Raw genomic sequence first — 13,766 nt, 5'->3', positions numbered from 1 at the left:
GCAGAACAGTATAGGTCTCCCAAATTTAGATTAAATTCCTTATAAGGTTGGGTGTAGTTACTGCAATCTCATAAGTACTCTCCTTGTGAAGAACTGAACTTTTAAAGGACTTTAGAAGAAGGTGGAAGAAATAACTCTATTGGACTTGGGAAGGGTGAATTTAAAAGCCTTTAATTATACTACTGCAGATGGGTGTCCTATTAAACAGGAACACTTGGAATCAATATCTGTCCTTTTTATATCCAAAATGCAAGTCCTTCCTTAGATGCCCCATTGGTTGAGTGCCAGAAGTCACAACCTATCAAGAGTAAGTATTCTCCCCATGTGAATGTGAATCTCTACCTGATTCCATCAATATTGCTTCCAGGGCTTCTAGTTTATTTGAACATAGTTGAGCTCTTACTCTCATTCCCTATTGGCTGAATACTATCCTCTGTAAAGATTCTAATTCCCCCATGTTTTTCTAAGTCTCCTCCTCTGATCACATCAATATAACTGTGTTGTCATATGTAAGTATTCTCCACCTCTGCTTACAAACATTTGCAAGTCTGATTCCCCCATCCTAATTACTTTTTCCCCTTTTTAATTTTCATTTCCTTGTTCCACATCCTAGCAATCTCATTTCCCAATTCTTATGTTTTAATATCCTAATTTAAGTTTCATTTCTCTGTATTTCTCAAATTCAATTTTGATAACTCTGTGCTAACTAAACTACCATTCACTTCTCACAAAGGGAAGAGCTCTGAATCGCTTCACAATTTATTAGTTATTAATATTCATTTCTCATAACTTCAGGTCATAGTTAAATTCCCACTTTTGTCAAGAAGTCTTTGCTTATTGTGCTAATACCTATGTTTTCTCTCTATTTGCTATATAAAATATACCATATATATCATGTATATATATATATATATATATATACTATTTTCCTATTTCTATATCTAATTTCTCCTTTTGTAAGTTGGTGTTTCATATTTTTATCTCAGTAGACAATGAGCTTCTTAAAAAACAGGTACTACTTTTTAGATTAATATTAAGCCTATCCCATAGTAATACTGCCATCTTGTGGTACTTATAATTTTTTTAAAAGCAAAATTGTTAAGAATGATTTTTGCATAAAAACCTTCATGCCTTCATTTGTTTTTGTTTTTTTAAATATAGTTAAATTTTTAAAAAATGACTAGGCATCATACAATTTTTTTTCCATTATATTTATGGAGTTGCTAAAAGTTGCTAACAAATGGACATATGGAGGAACTCTGTCTTAAGAAAGGTCTCATCTCTTGGATCTCCATCCCTGCACTTTCCTCCACTCTCATGCCACAAAGAGAGGGACATCAGCTATTAGGACTGGCCTGTTGGTAGGTCTGATGGGGGTTGAAAAGATTCCTTTCTAATTGCCCAACCCATAGCTGACCTTGATTCACAAATCCTGGTCAAAGGCACCCTTTGAATATCTGGGCCCAGTCCCCACCCTCAGCTCAGCTTCCCCCAGCCCTCACCTGATCTGAGCTAACTGAAAAGCCCACTGATAACATAGGGGTACTGCCCATCATCTTCTAGATATAAAAGGGCCAATCCAGAGCCCTCTTGGCAGGAGCCCTTCCAGCCATGTAAGGGTTCCTGCCTGCCCAGCGGCCATCTCTGGCCCTGGTGTCTTTGTAACTGAACTTTACTTCCAAATTCCTACAATAAACCTTTTTATTTATCAATCTAGGTTTTCAGGCCTGTAAATTCATTTTACAGGGGACACTGAGCCTCATGGGATTATCTATGCACCGAGAAATGGGGTTCCCCTTTTCCTTTCCCTCATTAGGTCCTAGCAAAAAGAAGTTACTTCTCATTTGACAACTTATTGTCCTGCCTATGTACTGGGAAGTTCCTGTGTACCCAGGTTGTTTTAGGCAATGAGTGAGATTTCCCCCAATCATAAACAATAAAATTGGAATCATATATCAACCTTTGTTGAGCTTTGTGTCTTCTAGGCTCCAGGACATCAAGTTCCAAAGTCTTATTCAACCCAAATACCAACTCCTACCTGATTCTGAATCTCAGAATCCCCTGGATACTGGTGCCTTCATCTTCAAGGCACATGTTTCCCCTCTGCCGTCTGGACTCTGCTAGTCAGGGCCAGCTCTACTCCCTTTATGAGCCTGAAGAAACTCCAGAAGGTGAGACCTTTATCCCTTTCCCTCAAAAGAATGAGTCCCAATAGCTTAAAAGGGGAATGATATATAATGATATAAAAAGGGAATGATATAATCCTAGGGAGGATGGAAAATAACCCTGAAGCCATCTGGCCTTAATCCTACAACCACTTGGCCTTGGGAGTACTGTAGTTCCACAAACAATGCAGGCTGTCAGATAACAATCTATTGTTTGATAATAATAAAGTTTCTGAGACAATAATGAGGTGTGTACCAAACCAGTTCTCAACTCCTATCTCTAGGACCATTCCTCAATTCTATCATTAAGCCATAAATTAGCACATCAGTGACTTGATGCATCTGCTTGAGCTTTTTCCTATAAATCTGTTTTCTTGCTCCTGATTATTTGCTAAATTCTTTTGAAACAGCCCACTTTAATTGGCATTACAATTATAATAAACTTTGCCCCTTGACTTGGGGATGTGTCTGAGACTGCCAATTCTTTTGAGATACCTTATTATACCAGTCTGGAACCCCAGCCTTTTTCAGGTCTCCTTTGAACCCTAACCAGTTAAACAAACTAAATAATTTCTTGTAATACTGGCAAACTTTCATAATTACAATTTCCATGTTTTCCAAATGTCTAGATCACACTCTGATTTACTGTGCCCATGATGTCCCCTTACTCCTCTGACATTTGAGTCTATCCAGGATCTACTATCAGACATAAGGACAGAGACTGAGATTTGGCTTCTTAATCTCATCAGAAGTCCTCCCCATCATTTGTGCTTACCTATGGAGATTAAGGACTAAGGAGCTCCATCCTTACATGTCTTTTAGTAATCAACTACTATTGCTGTTGCTACTGCTACTGAGTTGCAAAAAATATAAAATGCTGCCTATTTGGATATGTAACCTTTAAAGAAAAGACTAAATATGGGGGCAGATTTTCTACCTAAAGAAAAGACATTTGACATTCCCTTTCCACTGAATGGCATCTAAATTAATTTCAAATAAGTTTGTTCTTTCCTTTTTCCAGCTAGTCTCTGAAATTATTGACTTACTGGTAACAGATTCAGCTGGTTTCTCCTGCTATCTCTTGAAACTAAGATCAATATTTCCCCAACAACTGAGAAATAGCATGACTACAATTCTGCTGAGACCATATAAGGATGAAAATGTAACCAGCACATCACAGCTGGACCACCTAAGTAAGGTTTCTTATCCCAGCCAGACTTTCTTGCTTTAACTCAAACCTTTTTTTCCTTTAGAGTAATACAAATTTTCTTTCAAAATTTCTTTGTTTGCATAAATGTTCTTCAAAATTTTTTTAAGACTAAAATGGTATCAAAGTGAGTAAGGCAAAGTTATAGAAATCTTCTGAAATGATTAGGTGAGAACAGAGATTTCTTTCTTTCTTTTTTTTTTTTTTTAATTAGAATAATGTCTTGCAGGTTTCTGGGGAAAAATGTGGACATGGATTTTCTTTTGGACCTAAATTTTTTTTCTCCTTTATCCTTTCCTTGTATTAGGGTTCTGATAGAAGTTGTTAAATAGAATCACTGAACTCTCCCAAATATGTTGGATTTCAATACTCCCTAGTGATATCCATCAAAAGTTGGGGAGAGTTGATTTGACCTCCAAATGTATTGGGTTTTGAATTGGTGTTATGAGGTTTCTCAAAAGAATTTATAGGCTTATACCTTCTCCAAAGCCAGAGGCAAAGATTTAATTATCATGTCATTGACTGGAGGGCTTAAGTTCCATTGGGGAGTTTTAGCCATTAACAAGGGGAAAGACTGGCTAAGTTGCCTGACTGAACTCATCATTAATAAGGGAGGATACACCTTTCTAATTAAGTCCTAATGAATTTGCTGTCATAAGTCAGATGGTTCTCAGTGAATCCTCAACTCCGCAAAATAGGCTAATTTTCTAAAATATTACAGGGAATTGGGGCATAGGTAAATTTTTTTATAGAAGGGCAATAATCTTGGGCTTGACATCATAACATGGCCATCAGATTAGGTTTCGAGAGGTTTGTCAAAGCAAATATTTCAATTAGCTATTCAACTCCAGTCTAATGCAATAAAGTCCTAGCATAATAAAAGGCCTGAACAAAATCAAAAGGTAGAAATTATTTATGCCTCTTGCTTCTTGATTCAGAAAAGATCTTGGCTTCCAGAGTGTTTATAATAATTTTTGCTCTCTCGATCTCCCTTCCTATGGTCCATCTAGACATTAGGCTGCTAGGAAGATCATGGTCTTTTGTTGAGGATTTATTCACTCTCATTGTTTTCAGTCCACATCAACTAGAAAACCTTTTAATTTGAGGGAGATTCTGGTTTAGTCTGAAGGAAAACTAAATCAAGAGTAAGCTAACTCCTGAGAGTACATTGGAATTTATGGTGAAACATTTTATGTTCAGCCTGTGAGGGTCAGCATTATCTATATTTTTAAAGATATTATTTCTCCTGTTATATGTAGCTTGTTATTGTTTGTCCTTTATTTTCTAAGACCCATGACATCATGGAAGTGATACCATAACATGCAAGCAAATTTGGTTTAAGTGAGGGAGAGCAGGCTTAGATGATTTCATTTAGCAATAAAAATGCATAGGGGCATTTGAATTGGACATATTGAAAAAATTACAGGATGTTTTAAATGAAGATGGCTAGCCAAAGAGGTGGATTGATCCTTTATTTGAAGCCATTGCCTCTCTGTTTCTAGTTAACTGTTTTGTTTTTATTTGTTTTCTCTTTATAATTTGTTTTGTTTTTGTGTGAATTACATATTAGCCCCTGGATTTAGCAATTGAGGACCACATTAAAAGTTTTTCTGCTTTTAGTTTCTAGTGAGCATAAAAGGCATAAAGGCTATTTCTTTTATATTTGTTTTTATTTCATCTAGATTATAAGCTATCAGCAATTTTTTTTTGTATTGTGAATTGATAATTCTGACAAGATTCCTTTATTTGTATTCTGATCAACCAAATTAAAAGGTTAGAGTTGAATGACTGAACTATTCCTTAGGCTATAATTGTATCTCCCTTCCTAATTCCATTCTGTGTGTGTGTGTGTGTGTGTGTGTGTGTAGATAGAGGGACAGAGAGGCAAAAAGAAAAAGAGCCAGAGAGCAACAAAGAGGCATAGAAACATACACACAAAGATTTTTCTCTCTCTTTCCTCCCTTCCTTCCTTCTTTTTTATCTTTTCTGCATCTGTCTCTTTCTCTAAGAACATTGCTACTTCAATCAGTAAGAAAATTATTTTTCTGGATTTAGTTCTAGGTATTGTCTTCTTTATCCAGACTGGAGCAGGTATACTGGGAAACTTCTTTCTCTTTTGTCATTATACCAGCACTTTCTTTAAAGGCAACAGGCTGCGGCCCATTGATTCCATTTTTTTCCACTTAGCCTTGGCCAACTCCATCATGCTTATTTCCAAGGGAATCCCTCAGACAATGTTTGGTTTGGAGCTGAAAAATTTCCTGGATCATGTTGGCTGTAAAGTGATTCATTTCCTCCACCGAGTTGTCCGAAATGTTTCTCTAACTATCACTTGTTTTCTGAGTGGTTTTCAGATTATCACTATCAATCCCTTCACAGTCTCCATTTGGTCAAAACTCAAAGCTCATGCCTCAAATTACATTGTACCCTTCTGCCTCTTCTTCTGGATCCTACACATTCTAATAAATGTTCACTTCTTTGGAAATATGCAGAACTTTACAGAAAGAAGTAACAACACAAGAGTTTGGAATATTGGATTCTGTTCACAATTTGCTCCAGTATCATATAAAGTCTCTCTATTTGTAGTTTTGTTCTCTATTCCTGATTTCCTGTGTGTGGGATTTATGGTCATAGCCAGTGGCTATCTGGTGCTACTCTTGCAAAGACACCATCAACAAGTCCAGCATATTCACAGCTCCAGCCATTTGTCAAGAAGGTCTCCTGAGATTAAAGCCACTAGCACCATTTTGATATTGGTGAGCACCTATGTCTCCTTCTACTCAGTCAATTCTGTTTTGTCATTTTATCTCTTTATTTTTGATAAATATTCTGAGTGGTTGATTCCCACATCAGCCTTCTTGGCGGCCTGTTTCCCAGCCATTAGTCCATTTGTACTTATCAGCTCTGATTCCCATGTTCTCCATCATTTCTACTCCCTCTGGAAAAAGAAATGATTCCAAGATTCTTGTTTTCCTGGATATTTCCTTGCCCAACATTCTATTTCTTCTCCTAAGAATAGACATCTTTAAGAAGACAATAAGAGCAAGTCAGTATGCAGGAGGAGCAAAGAGTCATATGATTTAGAAATTGGAAGGTTTATTAATTGTAACAAAAATCATCATGAGGAACATTTTTCAGAATTTTTTGGTATCTCTTAATTGTGAACCTCCCTATTTCACTTCATACAGATCATTTTGAACTCTTCTTCTGGAAATGTATATTAAATATTCTCCTTCTCCTTTAGAAATTACTTTTGTTACAAAATTGAATGGGATGTTGAGAAAACCTGTTTACACTGGTGGAGGGACAACTGAGAAATGTCTATCAATTTCTTATCTATGAAGTAAGGGACAAATTGTGTTCTCCCTGTGATCTAGAAAGATTGGTGAAAATATCTAAAGAAAAGATTGGAGAAAATTTTGTGGAGCTTGTCCCTCATTGGGACTAGAATAAGGGCTACATTATATTACAAGTAGAGTTTTTCTCGAATTTCATATATTTTGTAAAGTCTTAGATGTTCTTGCTATCATCTATTATAAAACTGATCAAAAAACAATTAGGTCAACCTCTTAAATTTTAGTTCAAAAGAGTTAAACTCATCTCAAACATTATGATTCTGGTATTTTTATTAATATGTTATAACTTATAGCTCACTTGAAACTTCAGCAAACTTGAGCTTTTCAATATCCTTTGCTATCCTTATCTAAACTGTGACCTTATTGAAAACTCTGCTAGCAAGAAGTTAGAGGAAGATTCTTTTTAAAAAATAAAAATCTATGAGAATATGAATTGTAAAATAAGTCATTTTGCTTTAAGATTGAATATTTACCAAAAAAAGACCTAAAAGTTTTAAATTATTATTGACTTCATTACAAGTAAGTTTCAGTGAGGTATGTTAGCAAATTTTGCAATGATATTGAAGTCATTCAAGTATCATATGACAAGTTAAAAGACATACACACATTTTGTTGTTGTTGTTGTTGTTGTTCTTCTTCTTCTTCTTCTTCTTGTTGTTGTTGTTGTTATGGCAATTGGGGTTAAGTGATTTGCCCAGAATTCCACAGCTAGGAAGTATTGAATTCAGAAGACATATATTTTAAAATACAAGAAAAGGCAGAACTGTGAAATATTTTAGTTTATATATAATTTGATCTTTTTTCCTAAAATTATTTACTCAATTTTTCCTCCAATTATTTAGAAATATAAAGATTTCAATCAATATTATTTTTTCTTTTAGAACTCCAAGTAATTTTAATTTTATTTTATTTTTAAAAGCTTTGGTCCCGTCATTGGTCAAAACAGCACAAATGTCTGGAGTAGGAGGATCCACAATAGCTGAAATAAGTAGCTGGCCCATTCAATGGGAATTTGAATGAAAGACAGGGATTATAACACTTTATGTCATCAGCAAGGTGCCCATAAATTTATAGGGCAGGAATGTACTAGAAAAGATTGGATTGACATTAAGCATTACCCTTTTCTAATGGGGGTCACTGTAGAAGCCTTATCACCCACAATGCCAATACCTATAATTTGGAAAAATGATTCTCCCATTTGGGTGGAGCAGTGGCCCCTTGGGGTAGGAAAAAATCAGTCCTTACACACTATAATAGAAGAACAGCTAAGCCAGGAGCATATTTAGCCCACTCAGCCCCTGAAGTGCTCCAGTTTTCACCATAAAGAAGAAATCAAGCAAATTATGCATGCTAACAGATTTAAGAAATGTAAATAAACATATGGAGAACTTTTTAACTTGGATTGCCATTGGTTAAACAATTGCTAAAAGGATAGCCATTATGAATAACAGATATAAAAGACTTTTTATTCTATCCCTTTACATAAGAAAGATAGAGAGAGATTTGCCTTTTCCATACCCAATATAAACCTAAGGAACCTCATAAAAGGAATAAAGAATACCCTCACCATGTATCAGATGTATATTACTGTTGCTCTTGCTTCTGTAAGAAAAATGTTTCAAATTATACTATTACACTATATGGATGATATTACAGTATATGAATGATATTTTAGGGTATGCTAAAGATACACACTCCTTAGAAGCATGTTTACAGACTGTATTAGAAACATTAAATCATTATTATTTGCAAATACCTCTTGAAAAAAATTCAATGAGAGCTTCCATTTCAATATTTAGGATTTACCATTAGGTCACAGTTCCTTATCCTACAAAAATTGTTCTAATGGAAAGAGGAATTGAAAACTTTAAATGGTTTTCAAAAGTTAATTAGGGACATACAATGACTGCAACCCACACTAGGCATAACTACAAATCAGTTGAAATCCTTAATCATGTCCTGAGAGGAGCCACTCAGTTAAATTCTCTGTGACAACTAACCATAAATGCAAAACAGGCTCTTGAAGGCAATAGAGATGACACTTAGTCAAACTATTATTAGAAGAGATTTGGAAAAGGCCATAAAGATATCAGTTGTGAACACAAAAGACAGCAGTTATTCATCAAAAATAAGGGATTCTGAATAGCTTCATTCCCAGGCTCAGCCTGTTCATAGTTTAGTCATTTATCTTATGTTGGCAGCAACTATGATTGAAAAGGCCATAAGGAGAGCCCTATAACTTTCAGGGATTATACCTCATACTCTATGTATTCTATATACTCAAACCCAAATTGATTCCTTGCTCTAAATTTCCATCATGGATCACCTTTGTGTCTCATATACATACATCTTGGCCTTGGACATTTGAAACTAAACTTTCTCAGAAGTCACTTTCAGGTCCTACCATATTCATAGATGCTACAAAAAATAATGCTGCTTATTCTATGGAGTTAGCAATAAAGAGGGTTTATTACTTCCTATTACTTTACTGAGCAAAATGAACTATAAGCTTTTATTCTTGTTCTACATTTTTACCCTTATGATTGCAATCTAGTCACAGATTCAGCTTGTGAGGCTCGTGTTTTGTCACTCATCTCAATGGCCCAGATAAAATTTTCTAGCTCTAACATTTATCTGCTTTTTCAGCAATGTCAGAGAGTGTGTCTGATCAAGATTGGGTATGTATTATGTCCTACTTGAACCATCACACACACAGTAATCAGGCCATGGTAATTCCGTGCCAGATTTTATCCTGACTGCTGTCAGTCATATCCATCCTCAGCTTCAAGAGGATGAGTTATATCATCAATCAGCTCATGCTCTTCGAGTTCAATTCAGTATTACTTTTTTTTTTTCTCTTTTCAGTGGTTTAGTGATCCAAAGCAATCCCAATAGACTTTGAACAGAAAATGCCATCTGTATCCAAAAAAAGAAATAAGGAGACTGAATATAAATCAACACATGCTATGTTCACTTCTTTTTTCTGTTTTTTATCTCTCCCATGCTTTTTTTTTTTCTTTTGCTCTGATTTTTCTCTCCCAATACGATTCATAAAGCAATATGTATTAAAAATGCATAAATTTACTAGGAAAAAAAGCAAATTATTCTTCCTTTTTCTCTTTAGATTTTTAATCTTTTTCTCTAGATTCCTTTTTTCTTCTCTTCCCTTTTCTTTTTTTTTAATTAATAATTTTTTATTATATATATATTTTTTATAATATTATCCCTTGTATTCATTTTTCCAAATTATCCCCCCCTCCCTCTATTCCCTCCTCCTGATGACAGGCAATCCCATACATTTTACATGTGTTACAATATAGTCTAGATACAATACATGTGTGTGAATATCATTTTCTTGTTGCACAATAAACTTTAGATTCCGAAGGTACATGTAACCTGGGCAGACAGATATTAGTGCTAACAATTTACATTCACTTCCCAGTGTTTCTTCTCTGGGTGTAGCTACATCTGTCCATCATTGATCAACTGGAAGTGAGTTGGTTTTTCTTTATGTTGAAGATTTCCACTTCCATCAGAATACATCCTCATACAGTATTGTTGTTGAAGTGTACAGTGATCTTCTGGTTCTGCTCATTTCACTCAGCATCAGTTGATTTAAGTCTCTCCAGGCCTCTCTGTATTCCTCCTGCTGGTCATTTCTTACAGAGCAATAATATTCCATAACCTTCATATACCATAATTTACCCAACCATTCTCCAACTGATGGACATCCATTCATCTTCCAGTTTCTAGCTACTACAAAAAGAGCTGCCACAAACATTTTGGCACATATATGTCTCTTTCCGCTCTTTAGTATTTCTTTGGAATATAAGCCCAGTAGTAGCTCTGCTGGGTCAAAGGGTATGCACAGTTTGATAACTTTTTGAGCATAATTCCAGATTGCTCTCCAGAATGGCTGGATTCTTTCGCAACTCCACCAGCAATGTATTAGTGTCCCAGTTTCCCCACATCCCCTCCAACATTCATCATTTGTTCCTGTCATCTTAGCCAATCTGACAGGTGTGTAGTGGTATCTCAGAGTTGTCTTAATTTGCATTTCTCTGATCAGTAGTGATTTGGAACACTCTTTCATGTGAGTGGATATAGTTTCAATTTCTTCCTCTGAGAATTGTCTGTTCATATCCTTTGACCATTTATCAATTGGAGAATGGTTTGGTTTCTTATAAATTAGGGTCAGTTCTCTATATATTTTGGAAATGAGACCTTTGTCAGAACCTTTGTTTTTAAAAATATTTTCCCAATTTGTTACTTCCCTTCTAATCTTGTTTGCATTAGTATTATTTGTACAGAAACTTTTTAGTTTGATGTAATCTAAATCTTCTATTTTGTGATCAATAATGATCTCTAGTTCTACTCTGGTCATAAATTCCTTCCTCCTCCACAAGTCTGAGAGGTAGATTTTCCTCTGTTCCTCTAATCTATTTATTATCTCCCTCTTTATGCCTAAATCATGGACCCATTTTGATCTTATCTTGGTATATGGTGTTCAGTGTGGATCCATATCTAATTTCTGCCATACTAATTTCCAGTTTTCCCAACAGTTTTTTCCGAATAATGAATTTTTATCCCTAATGTTGGTATCTTTGGGTTTGTCAAAGATTAGGTTGCTATATATGTACCCTTTTTTGTCCTTTGTATCTAATCTGTTCCACTGATCTACCGGTCTATTTCTTAGCCAATACCAAATGGTTTTGGTGACTGCTGCTATATAATATAGCTTTAGATCAGGTACACTTAGACCACCTTTCTCTGAGTTTTTTTTTCATTAGTTCCCTTGCAATTCTCGACCTTTTATTCTTCCATATGAATTTTGTTGTTATTTTTTCTAGGTCATTGAAATAGTTTCTTGGGAGTCTGATTGGTATAGCACTAAATAAATAGATTAGTTTGGGGAGTATTGTCATCTTTATTATATTTGCTCGGCCTATCCAAGAGCACTGAATGTCTTTCCAATTATTTAAATCTGATTTTATTTTTGTGGCAAGTGTTTTGTAATTTTTCTCATATAATTCCTGACTTTTCTTTGGTAGATGGATTCCCAAATACTTTATACTCTCAACATTTGTTTGGAATGGAATTTCTCTTTGTATCTCTTGCTGTTGGATTGTGTTGGTAATGTATACAAATCCTGAGGATTTATGTGGATTTATTTTGTATCCTGCCACTTTGCTGAAATTTTGAATTATTTCTAGTAGCTTTTTAGCAGAGTCTTTGGGGTTCTCTAAGTATACCATCATGTCATCTGCAAAAAGTGATAGTTTAATTTCCTCATTTCCTACTCTAATTCCTTGAATCTCTTTCTCGGCTCTTATTGCCGAGGCTAGCGTTTCTAGTACTATATTGAATAGTAATGGTGATAGTGGGCAACCTTGTTTCACTCCTGATCTTACTGGGAAAGGTTGCAGTTTATTTCTATTGCATATTATGCTTACTGAAGGTCTTAAATATATGCTCCTGATTATTCTAAGGAATAGTCCATTTATTCCTATACTCTCAAGAGTTTTTAGTAGGAATGGATCTTGGATTTTGTCAAATGCTTTTTCTGCATCTATTGAGATGATCCTATGGTTCTTATTAATTTGATTATTATATGGTCAATTATATTAATAGTTTTCCTAATATTAAACCAGCCCTGCATTCCTGGAATAAATCCTACTTGATCATAGTGTATTATCCTGGAGATGATTTTCTGAAGTCTTTTTGCTAATATCTTATTTAAGATTTTAGCATCAATATTCATTAAAGAGATTGGTCTATAATTTTCTTTCTCTGTTTTCGATCTACCTGGTTTAGGTATCAGTACCATGTCTGTGTCATAAAAGGAGTTTGGTAGGATTCCTTCATCCGCTATTTTTTCAAATAATTTATATAACATTGGGGCTAATTGTTCTTTAAATGTTTGGTAGAATTCACATGTGAATCCATCTGGCCCTGGGGATTTTTTCCTGGGGAGTTGATTAATAGCTTGTTCTATTTCTTTTTCTGAAATGGGACTATTTAAGCAATTTATCTCCTACTCTGTTAATCTAGGGAGCCTATATTTTTGGAGGAAGTCATCCATTTCACTTAAGTTATCAAATTTATTGGCATAAAGTTGGGCAAAGTAACTCCTTATTATTTCTCTAATTTCCTCTTCATTGGTGGAAAGATCCCCCTTTTCATTTGTAAGACTATCAATTTGATTTTCCTCTTTCTTTTTTTTGATCAAATTTACCAAAGGTTTATCTATTTTATTGGCTTTTTCATAAAACCAACTCTTGGTTTTATTTATTAATTCAATAATTTTTTTACTTTCAATATTATTGATTTCTCCTTTTAATTTTTGTATTTCAAGTTTAATTTTTGTTTGGGGGTTTATAATTTGGTCTTTTTCTAGCCTTTTAAGTTGTAAGCCCAATTCGTTAATCTTCTCTTTCTCTATTTTCTTCAAATAAGCCTCTAAAGATATAAAATTTCCCCTTATTACTGCTTTAGCTGCATCCCAAAGATTTTGATATGATGTCTCATCGTTGTCATTATCTTGGGTGAAATTGTTAATTGTTTCTATAATTTGCTCTTTCACCCAGTCATTCTTTAAGATGAGATTATTCAGTTTCCAATTACTTTTTGGTCTATTTACCCCTAACTTTTTACTGAATGTAGCTTTTATTGCATTGTGATCTGAGAAGAAGGCATTTATTATTTCTGCCTTCCTACATTTAATTTTGAGATCTTTATGTCCTAATATATGGTCTATTTTTGTATAGGATCCATGAACTGCTGAGAAGAAAGTATATTCCTTTCTATTGCCATTCAGTTTTCTCCAAAGGTCTATCATACCTAGTTTTTCTAATGTTCTATTTACTTTTAAAATTTCTTTCTTGTTTGTTTTGTGGTTTGATTTGTCTAAATCTGAGAGTGCAAGGTTGAGATCTCCCACTATTATAGTTTTACTGTCTATTTCTTCTTGCAATTCTCTTAACTTTTCCTTTAGAAAGTTAGATGCTATACCACTTGGTGCATATATGTTTAGTATTG

This window comes from Sminthopsis crassicaudata, chromosome 3 (genome assembly GCF_048593235.1).
Source record: "Sminthopsis crassicaudata isolate SCR6 chromosome 3, ASM4859323v1, whole genome shotgun sequence".
In the NCBI taxonomy this organism is placed as follows: domain Eukaryota; kingdom Metazoa; phylum Chordata; class Mammalia; order Dasyuromorphia; family Dasyuridae; genus Sminthopsis; species Sminthopsis crassicaudata.
The sequence above is the reverse complement of the archived record's forward strand: the minus strand, read 5'-3'. Positions refer to the sequence as shown.